Source organism: Chinchilla lanigera, unplaced genomic scaffold (assembly GCF_000276665.1).
Source record: "Chinchilla lanigera isolate Chin_1 unplaced genomic scaffold, ChiLan1.0 scaffold00097, whole genome shotgun sequence".
Taxonomy (NCBI): domain Eukaryota; kingdom Metazoa; phylum Chordata; class Mammalia; order Rodentia; family Chinchillidae; genus Chinchilla; species Chinchilla lanigera.
This window is the reverse complement of record NW_004955498.1, coordinates 5027230-5038525: the sequence shown is the minus strand read 5'-3', so window position 1 is coordinate 5038525 and position 11296 is coordinate 5027230.

Genomic DNA, 11296 nt, shown 5'->3' with positions numbered 1-11296 from the left:
TCCAAAGGTCCTGGCTCTGATCCCATGGAACTTTTGAGCGATATTTAGACTAAAACCATGACAGGGGTCCTGAGTCACAGGAGAGAGGGCACAAGTCTTGCTGTTGTCATTGATGTGCCACCTACAGGTGACAGATGGGCGCCTGCTCACTTCTTTAGAGAATGCTGGGGATCTCACGGAGTTAAGGAACTTGATCTGAGAGGGTGCCTGCAGGTTGGCACAGGGAACCCATCTCTCCAGCAGACATAGTGTCTGCCAAGGTAAAGCTGAGGACCCTCGGGGAGGACTGAGGGTACCTGCCCCAAAACACAGATGGTGGGTGCTCAGAGCACGCCTCCCCTGAGCCGCAGTCATTCCAGCAGCCTGGCCATGGCTGTCAGGCTGAGGCTGCACCCTTAGTTCTGGCTCGTTGGTCTCAGTGAGGTGAAGGCCTTGGGTCAACGGGGCTTGAATGGGGACAGCAGAAGTAGCATCCCAGGGTCTGTCTAGGCTCCAGTGAGGCAGAGGGGACACACTCACATGAACACACATCACCCTAGCCTCGACCTGTCCCTTTGTTACCTGCTGTCAGACCCAGGGGACACAGGTGGACTTGCTTTCCTCCGCTTTCTCTTTGAATGTCTCAGAGAGAGGGCTGTGGGTTAAAGAAGGGGGGCCCCTCTCATCCCAGGGAGAGTCCCAGACCCAACCATTTATGGAGATAAGGACCAGGTTCCATCTGCTAGAGCACATGAATTTCTCCACGTCCACCTGTGGGCTCTGCAGTCTTGGCACCTGTGAGACCCTCACTGCCTTTTGTTTCCTGAGAGTTTGCCTCAGGCCTGCAGAAGGATGGGGTGGGGGCTTTGAGCAGAGAAAAAAGAAACATCACTGGGGACCTCAGGTTGCATCCCTCCCCTCCTGTGAAGGCTACAGGGCTGTGCTTGAGGTCTGCAGCCTGAGGCCCTCCATGTCTCCTACAGGAGCTCCAGGAAGCAAGGGAGAAGGTCTTGGTCTGAAGCAGTGTCCACAGCTCACAGCAGCAGAGGAGGCTTGGTGGTGCAATCAATCAAAGTGAGGGGCTGCCCTGATGTGTACCAAGGGGCCAGTGTCTCAGAGCAGAGACTGCTCGTGGTACCTTGGCTCCATATGTTATGCTGTCTGCCCCAGAGCCTGTCCTCTGTGGTTCAACGGCAGCCTCACTTCCTGTCCCAGGTTCTCGGGGACAGACCCTCCGGGAGGACGGGAGTCTGTAGGGTCCTAGAGCAGCACTCAAAGCAAGACCTGTCATCGGGCTTTGTGGAAGCCAGCAAGAGTGTTGGTGTCAGCTGAGGATACTCAGTCTCCCTCTCTCCCCCAGGCATCTGAGCCCTCATCTTGAAGCTCTTGCTGTCCCCAAGGAACGTGAGAACACCTTCATCATAAGAGCCAGCATATCAAGCTGAGGAAGTCACCTAGCCCAAAGAGGGACACAAAGCTCAGTGGGTGTGCAGGTCCTCAGGTCTGAAGGAGAGCAAGTAGTTGTCACTGCCTCCTTTGCATCCTCTTCCTGCTAGTCTGGAATCTGAGGCACACCAGCAAAAGGGCCTGAGCCTTGGAGAGCAGATGGCCTCAGAATCACAGGGCATCTTCTCCCTCCCACTCCCATGACCTACAGGCAAAGGAAATAACCCAGTCAGGGTTCCAGCAGCAAAGAAGAGGAGCTTCTGAAAGATTCACAAAGCCAGGAAGTTCCTAAGCCACTGACCCGTGTGGTTCTGTATAAGTTTGAGGAACTGGAGGATTTTGTACACTGAAAGTATAGAAAAATGGAACTGAGCATCAAAGCAGAAATGCTGCACAGTGTAATGAAGGATTGCCAGGAGCACTTTCCTCCTATCTTCAGAAAAGTCTCCAAGTGCTTGTACATGGTCTTTGGCATTGATATGCAGAAAGTTGATCCCCCTGAGCACATAGATGTCCTTGTCCCTGTTCTGGGTCTCTCCTACAATGAGAGAGGGTGATGACTACAGCCTTGCCAAAACCGGCCTCTTGATAATGACTATCACTGGCGACTTCAGAAAGGGCAACCACACCAGTGAGACCATTATCTGGTTTGCACTTAACGGGATGTAGGTGTTTGATGGGAGGGAACATTTCATCTATGGGGATCTGAGGAAACTCATCACTGAGGATTTGGTGCAGGAAGGGTACCTAGATTATTGGCAGGAGCCCAATAGCAATTGTACTTGCTCTGAGTTCCTATGGGGTCCAAGTACCAGTGCTGAAACCATCAAGTTGAAAGTCTTGGCCAAGCATTTGACCAGGGATAACAGGGGAGATCCCTGGACTTACCCAGTTCTCTATGAAGAGGCTCTATGAAAATAGGTAGATAGAAGCAGCACAACATGCAGTCAGCACCACTGAAGGAGCGAGGTGCAGGTCAGTGACAGGGCGTCTTCATAAGCCACACCAATGTCTTACCCTTCTCCATGTAAAAAGATGCCCATTTTTCAGTCTATGTTTGAGGAGAGCAGCAGGCCCATTCATTAGTGAAGAACCAGGGTAGGGGGAAATCCTGGGCATGCCTTTCTTGGTGTTCCTTCTATTTGGGTTACTTGGAAATTGGCATTTGTTTTCTTCATGAAAATTGAAGGATTATGGTCTCTAGTTGTGACCATTTACCTATAAAAACCTCAAGTTTATCTTTCTATATAGCTGAGTAATATTCCATTATATAAAAAAACCACAACTTTTTTATCCATTCCTCCGTGGATGGACATTTGGGTTGCTTCCACAATTTAACTATTACATATTCCGCTGCTCTGAACATAGGTGCACACTGAGGTATGATGTTTTCAGTTCTTCTGGGAAAATACCCAGAAGGGGAATAGCTGGGTTGAATGGACCTCTGGACCTAGTTTGCTGAGGAACCTCCAAACTGATCTCCACAGTCGTTTCACCAGCCTGCATTCCCACCAGCAGTGGAGAAGGGTTCCTATTTCTGCACAGCCTCACCAGCATTTGTTATTGGTTGATTTCTTAATGCTAGCCATTCCTACTAGGGTGAGATGAAATCTCAATGTTGTTTTAATTTGCATTTCTCGAATGAATAATTATGCTGAACATTTTCTCATTCATTTATTTGTCATTTGAATTTCTTTGTCTGAGAAGTGTGTATTCATCTCAGCTGCCCATTTTTGGACTTGGTCTTTGAATTTGGAGGGAGCTGATTTTTTTTATTCTTTATATCTTCGTGATGGAAGTCCTTTGTCCGAGGGACAGTCAGCTAAAACTTTTTCCCATTTTGTGGGTTTTCCTTTTACTCTGCTGGTGATTTCTTTAGATGTGCAAAAACTTTTCAGGAAGATGAGATCCTATCACAATTAGAGACCATACTCATAACTGAAGTAAATCAGACCCACATGTGTAAACAATGGATTGTCACACTAGTGTAATAACCTGAAAGAGTGAATAAATTTAGGAGGTATGATAGACATTGTGAAATGAAAGGAAACTGCTCAAAAGTAAAGATCAACTGGGACGAAGGAAAAGAGAAAAGAAAGAAGGGGAAATTATGTGTATATGTATACACAGAATAGCTACCATAGTTGTACTACTGACTTCTATGGCTTCATTGAAAGGAACAGTTAATGATTAATTATTTGATCAATCTTATATGTCTATATGTGTTTTCTTGAGTAACCACTTTGAAGATATCAATATGGAATACAGTAACCATTGTTAATTTCCTACTACCTTGTCTGAAATTCAGTATTGCTTGTATTGTTCTTATGTTACTTTGTAAATGTATGTGTGCTTATTAATATGTTTTGTTCCTTTATTTTTAAAATAAAGAAAAAAAGAAATCAAAGGGGCTTGCATATCTTATTTGCAGAATCATACTGATCTCACACCTGTTTTTACTATTGTTACATTGTATATTGACTGTGACTTTGGTGAAATTGTGATTTTCTGTGGTATTGAGAATACATGGATTTTGCTTGCCCTCTCGAGAGTAAGAGCCTTTGTGTTTTGTAAAACCAACTAGGAAACCTTTCAACTTTTTGTGATAGGAAACAGTATACCATAACAGTGGAACAGGAGTTTCCTTGGAAATGTATAAGAACCTTAAAATAAATGCAGTCAAGAAATGAAGACATAAAGATAAAATTCAATTTTTGCCTTATTATCTTTTTTACTGTAAATGTATACAATTAAAAATACATTTACATGTATTTACTTGGCTTCTTTAATTATATTAGTGAAATTTATTTTCAAAAATGCCTATTGGGGCTGGGGATATAGCTCAGTAGCACAGTGTCTGGCTGGCAAGGGCAAGGTCCTGAGTTCGATTCCCAGTACCAAAAAATTAAAAATAAAAAGATAGAAGAAGACTCGTATTTGCTCACTGGCACATTGATTCTCAAACTTTCATTTCTCACTTGCACTTTGGAAGGTGCTATGTCTGTGGTAGAGATACGAGTACACTGCACTGAGTAAACCTACACCATAGGATGGAGGAGTCCAGGATTACCACCAATTTCAGAAGACGGAGAGATGTCCTCAAAGACCTGGCAGGTAATAGAGTGCTGATGGGGTGGGGTTTAGCAGAAAGCAACTATAGATGAAGGATGAGCCATGGCAGTTTGTAGTTGGGGATAAGTGCAGTTCCTTCCACAGGAGTTGATTTTATGCAGCTACAAGATGGCCAGGGTCAGACCCTCAGATGAGGTGTCTTGGGTCTGAGATGACAGGCTGAGAGAATGGAAGACTGCTTTGAGCAGTGCTTCTAGATGGTGATGAAGCTGAGAGGGGTCTTCACCTGGAAAAGCTATGAGAAGTGCGGTCATATGCAGGGCACGTACCAGGAGACTTATGTCCAGCCTCCACAAGGATTTCCTAAGAGATAAGGAGGACTCTCATGTGAAGTGAGGCCCTAAAATCCCAGGCCAGGGGCTCTCTGTGCCTGGGAATGTCCACTTTCCAGAGACTTTCAGTGCCCTCATTGACTGGCTCCCTGCGGCCAACTTCTCCTGAGTCCTGTTTCCTGAGCATTCATCCAACATAGGTGTCAGAACATGGCCAATAGTGTTGGCCATTTGCACAAGTGGTCAGATATCTGCCTGACCAAGACATTTTCCCTCCAGAGAACCTTCTTAGAAATTGCAAGAGTCCTCCCTCTGTCTTATTTCTGGACTAAGTTTTCATCAGTTCTCAATTATTGTCTTTGCAAAGGAAGTACATGCTGGTGTTGTCGGGGTGTGAAAAATGTGCTTGAAGCTTTATGGACTTAAGTCTGTGCTGAGCTGTTTTTGTCACTAGAATGGGCAAGATTTTAAGCCTCATGGTCAGACAAGTGTCATAAGCCCTGGTTGGACTTTTGGTGAAGGAAGGTGATATGGTTGAAAATATTTGGTCCAGAACTAAGAGAAGCTGGCAGAGAGGACCATACCTTCTTTACCCAAACTTCAGGAGCTTTGAGTGAGTTTTACCTAGCAAGGAAATTCTGCCCAACATCTAATCAAATAATACATCATACCTGAGGGAGCATATTGGAGGAACCCTTACTGAGGAGCACATTTGCCTAATATTCTTTTCAGTTTCTTGTTAACCTTCCCTGACAAACACAAGCAAAACTTTTACAGGAAAAGAACAAAAGCATCCAGCATTAATACAAGAGCCAGGTGCTTATCTCCAAATATTTTATTTATATCAGGTATTCCACTAGGTGTTTTATTACATTTCTTACCTTCAACGAGTCCCACAGAAATGAAACATGTGTTGAGCTCATGTTATAGATGAAGAATTTAAGGGCTACTGGATTTGGGAACTTCCAGAATCCTGTGTAGTAAATGAAATGGCCAGGACTAGACTCTTACTATGAGGTCAACTAGAGGGTACTCTGTTTCCTTCACTGCAAACCTAAACCAGCTCTGTTTCCGAGTTTATTTCAGTACTCAGGGACATGAAAAATCAGTACTTTTTGGTACAGAAAGACGCTGTTCCAAGGCACTGAGACCGGCCTGAATTGAGAATGTAAAAATGAGCAGACAGTTGGTGCACCCTACTCCCAGGGGAACTGCCCACAATCTCCTTGCCCTCGACCATGTCATGTAGAAGGCATAATCTACTCCTTGTCTTGGCAATTCAATTAGGAGAGTTTTTCAGATCATCTTGATATTTTGGTCAGCTTTTAACTGCATGAGATACTAGAAAAGATCTACAGAAGACATATGGAGTACATTAGCTTATGTAGGTGGTCAAACCTGCAGTTCCCTGAGTAGCTGAAGGTGAGGTAGGACCATGCTTACCACAGTAGAAGAAAGAAAAACATCTGCTAGGGCTGCATTCCACCAAACCCTGAAATACTCTGAGTAGGTGATAAGTGCTTCTTTGTTGATCTCAAAATAAGTATGAAAATGTTCTCCATGTGCTCTATCTGGCCTGTGTCCCTCGCTACAGGGAAGTCCTGCTTTTTTTTTTTTTTTCTGTTTTTCTTTTTGAGACAAAGTTTTGCTGTGCAGTTCAGGCTGGACTGGAATTCACTCTCTAGCCCAGGCTAAGCTTGAACTCATATTGACCCTCTTGCTTCAGCCTCCCAAGTGCTGACACTACAAGCATGCACCACCATGCCCAGCAGTCCTGCTTTTCAGTATACTGAATGACTAGTCCTGATGTTCAGACAAGGACAGTCATGTGCTCCATAGAAGCAATTTACAGGATAGCAGAATAACCATGAATCCAAAGACAGGAGACAATTCTCAGCCTGCTAAGATGGTAGGTTATTGTAAAGGGAAGTACAGACAAAGGCTAGTGAGTGAAAACCAAGAACCCCTCATGGAAATGATACTGATTCTGTGTTTGAAGCATCTGTCCTATCGTAGGTGGCACTTGAAAGGGCTGGAGAATTTCCACCCTGAAGGTCTCAAAATTTCCTCTCAGGAGAATGAGAATTTTGTCTTAACAAATCATATTGGTTGATTTGGTTGAACATATGCTGTGTAACCACTTGCAATGATACTACAAATCCTAACTATCACACAGCTTGTCTTACCCCCTTTTTAAGACACAGGGGCACTTTAATCCACTTGTCCATAAGAAGGGACACTAGATGATCCTGTTATGGCAGAAAATTCCTGTCTGTCCCAAACATTCCACAAGAGACGCCAATCGCCAGTGAGAACAAATCAGAGTTTAATTTGAGGCTAGCCACCCTCACTTCCTTTGCCAATCTGGAAGTGGGGGCCCATGGCTAACTTTGTTTCCCCTTATATACATTTTGGTTTCCATTGACAACAGATTGGGGTGTTACATTCTCTGGCCCCGGTGGGCACGTGGTGTTTCTCTCATCCTGTTGGACAGTTGCAGGTCGCATGTCAAACCGTGATAGATGTCGTCCCCCCCCCCATTATCTCCTTTTTCACAACCTATGCATTCCTTTAGGGTTACAATGTTTACCTAGGGCCAGGAGATGGCACTACCCAGGCGGGGTCATGGAGGGTCACCTAGGCCTAGGCGCCCCCTTATCTTGGGGAGACATTCCTGGGCAGTGTTGATCTGGGGAATTAGCTCTTGCATTGTCCCGGGAGGCTTCCCGAGGCACCATGCAGGCTTTTTCCAAACTATTTTATCTAAAATAGTATGCTAAGATTCATTGCCCCCTACAATCCTATGCTACGGGAATACTAGCAGTGCCATGACATATTCATTACAGCCATTTTTATAAGTGTTGCTGTGGGATCCCTGCATTAGTCCTCACACCATGGCCATGGGGCACACAGACCCCTGTGTTTGCATGCCTAGGAGATTCAGCCATGAAAGTTTGCTCTCTTTCACAGCAGCAAGCCCATTCTTTGCCTTGAAAGCCCCAGGCAGGAGCTGCCTCAGAGATTCTGACTGCATAGTTTCCTTCACGCCTCCCCCAACCTTCAGGCTCCTGAGCACACCTGTCAATTCCATGACAGTTGTGATGTCCTCTCCACTATGCATGGCAGGGGTGTCCCAAATCACCCAACTCCCTGTGCTGACCAGAGGTTTCTTCTTCCTGTCACTGTGGCTCACTGTCTGCCCTCCCCTGTACCAGGCCTCAGCCCGGCCAGTTCGGAGCCTTATGCTTTAGATGTTCCTACTCCGACCGACTCAGCCCAAAACTGGTCCCGGTACCAATGGGAACATGAAAGTAACACTACCCTAAGGTCCCTGGTAAGAATTATGTTAGAAGCTCTTTCTGTATGTTTCCAGAGGAGCTGAGGTGTGCAACCAACAGAACAGTACAGAGAACATGATTCTCATTCCACATGAGACGTGTTAAAGCAGATTCAGGTTTCAGAGCTGAGTGGAGAGCAGGCGCTCCATGGCTGGTCAGCTCGGATGGGAGCTTTGATTGAATAGACACCTCTAAGAAGCAGATGAACCTGCTACTTCCCCACCAAGAAAGTTCACAGCCTCGAAGACTACACCTCTAGGAAGCTGCCTGATCTTTTCCTAAAGCAGCTCTCATGAGAAAGGGTAGCATACAAATAATGTGCCCTCGTTTTCTTTTGGGTGCCAAACCACAGGCCTAGCCTACTGCCTGTTCCAGGTGCTCTCAGTGTCAGCTGGCACCTGTTCCCTTCTTAGTAGTGATGCAGGTCACCTAGCTTCATATGCTTAGGGTCATTTATTTTCAGATGACCAAGCTGAAGGAGGTCACCCTATCAGGTTAATAACCCTTAGTTATTTAGGGCTGGCCAGGCCTGCAATCTGCCAAACAAGTAGATGGTGAAGGTTTAGATAAATGAGACAATTGAAATGATTTTAGGGCTCCAAGAAGGTCCAAATCCCTTATACAATTCGAGATTCTCTGGATTAAGACAAAGACTTCTCTGGGTGGCCTGTATTTATTAGGTTTTCAAACAAAGGAGGGGAATACTGGAGAAAATGCCTAAGTCTGAGAGGGACCTTGAAAGAATTTTCCCAAGTAGAAAATTATGTCAATCAGAACTACCTTATCTTTAGCTTGGCATTTATTGTTGGAGGGAGGAGCCTGCAGCTGCAGTCTCCTTCAGTTAATTGGTGTTGGAGCCGTAGTTCTCAGCCATGGCATTATCTTCTCCTTTGAGGTGTCACAGCTTCACAGGCCAATACAGGCATCAGTGGTGACCAGTGACTCATAGAAGTTCACTTACTATGAGTCTGCTGCCCACCTCCAGACCAGTTGTCTAAGCTTCAGACAACTCACAAGTAAACATAGAAAGATAATTTGTTAATATTAAATCCTGGTCAGAGCCACTTTGTAGTGGTCTCCATTGCCATACATCTTGTCAAAAAGTAAACAAATATTGATTCAAAGCTAGCTCTGAGGAGGTGCAATGGCTCATTTGCCTCAGATCACCATCTCACCTTGCACAGGTGGGCAAGGGCTTTTTATTGCTAGGAGCAGAGGGGAGAGGGCACACAGCAAGAAAATGTAGATCTCCTCACTCGCTTTCTCATTTGCAGCCAGTTCAGCTCTTTCTCCACTTTCTTGAGGGAGGGATACCAGGATCCAGCCTCTTGGACCTGGTGACCTGTGCGTATTCTGTCACTTCTTTGGCCTGCAGAGGGGAGGGTGTGTTGTTATGTGCTCAGCAGGAGCAAGTCTAGATCTGCTGCTTATCTCTAAAAGAAAAAGAAATCAAATTTTCAAAGTCACACTTTGTGGGGAGACTAGAGTAGCACAGGTGGTGGTGCAACCCAGACCTCCTCCCTCAGACTTCTGAGCCCTTCCCAAGCTATGAAGAGTGAGCCTGCCCACTTACCACAGAAAGTGAATGGGGGTCCCAAGACATATTCCCAGGCATTTACTGGTCTACCTCTTACTTCCTGTTATGTAAGAGCATCCATGCCTTCTGACCAACAGAGTCATTCACTCCTGACTGGACTGTAATTCCTGCCAGTGCCTAGTACACCAAACCCACGGAGCCCATGGCATGCAGGTAAGGACTGGGGAGGGTGGATCAGTCCCCCAGTGTTGTTCCTAAAGGTACATGATCCAGGCTTTGAGCAATCCATCTCCAGGACTGAAATGCACCCATCTCCGTGGAAGTATTTTCATCGAAAAATGATTATGCTTAGCCAGCACTGTGCAACATGGGACCCAGCCACCACATGCTGGCTTTTAGTACTGAAACGTGGCTAGCATTATTGAGGACCTACAACTTTTATTCAGTTTTCTATTGTTTTAACCTCAAATAGGTAAACCTTATTGAACAACACAGTTGGAGAAATTCAGAATCTAAACGTGAGGCAGGAAATACAAATTCCCGTGGAAGACAGGGAGTGATAAGAAGTGGGGTCGCTCCCCATCTCAGTTCAGGGAACCTGTGTTCTACTTACGGTTGGCAGATGAGGATAATACATCTATGGTGTACTTTACTCAGGAAGATGGCAGCCCATCCTTACCGCCTATCACTTTCTAATTTGCAGCTCATTTGCACTTTGAAGTAGATATACCATTGCTCCAGAGCACCAGTAGCTCCTGGGTAGTCCAGTATGAGACAGCTCTCTTATCATGTGCCCACTGAAAACCTGACTTGTTCTATGAGGAATAGGGGCTCAGGTGATCATAGGAAATTCATGAAACTTGCTTCCTTGAAGGATTCTGTTAGTGCTGCCAGACAAAGCTCTACAAACTAGCTACTTAAGTCCATACTTGACAGGTGCACAGTTTGCATAAAGAAGGATCGCTACACTGTTTGAGTTATAGTTACCCACATATGGCTGGGTTTTCTCTGTGAGGCATGGTGTCATACTGGATATTCAGCACTGGTCCTTCTCCCTGGCGGGTTACACATGTGGCAGCAATAGTAGCTGGATAAGCCTTGATGACTGGGATCCCATGCTGGTGACCTCATAGAGTGTGCTTTCCTTCCATTATGGCTACTCCACACATAAGGCCCTTTTGTAGCAGTGATGTTGTTGGTGACAGAGGCTGGCTGATATGCACCTGTCAGGTCATCCTCTCTTGATCATATAGTGTCACTTGGTCATGGATACTCTTGTGATCATTAAAATGTAGTGCCTATATCTTTAAATTTAGGGTCTTTTCCCATAAGTTCATTAATATATATCTTCCCCTAAATGTGCTTATCTCAGTAATCATTTATTTTTCATTCTAGATGCTAAGCATTTGAACAACACATTTCCCAATCTCCTGACTTCAAACGTATTCTGACCTTGAGCCAGTTTCTTTTACTCATAAACAAATCACTTTTGCATTGCGCCAATCTCTTCCTCCCCAGAGAATTTCTACCCACCAATGTCTTTGTATCCACACTTGACTGATGTGCTATCATAACAACAATCTATTTGCAGC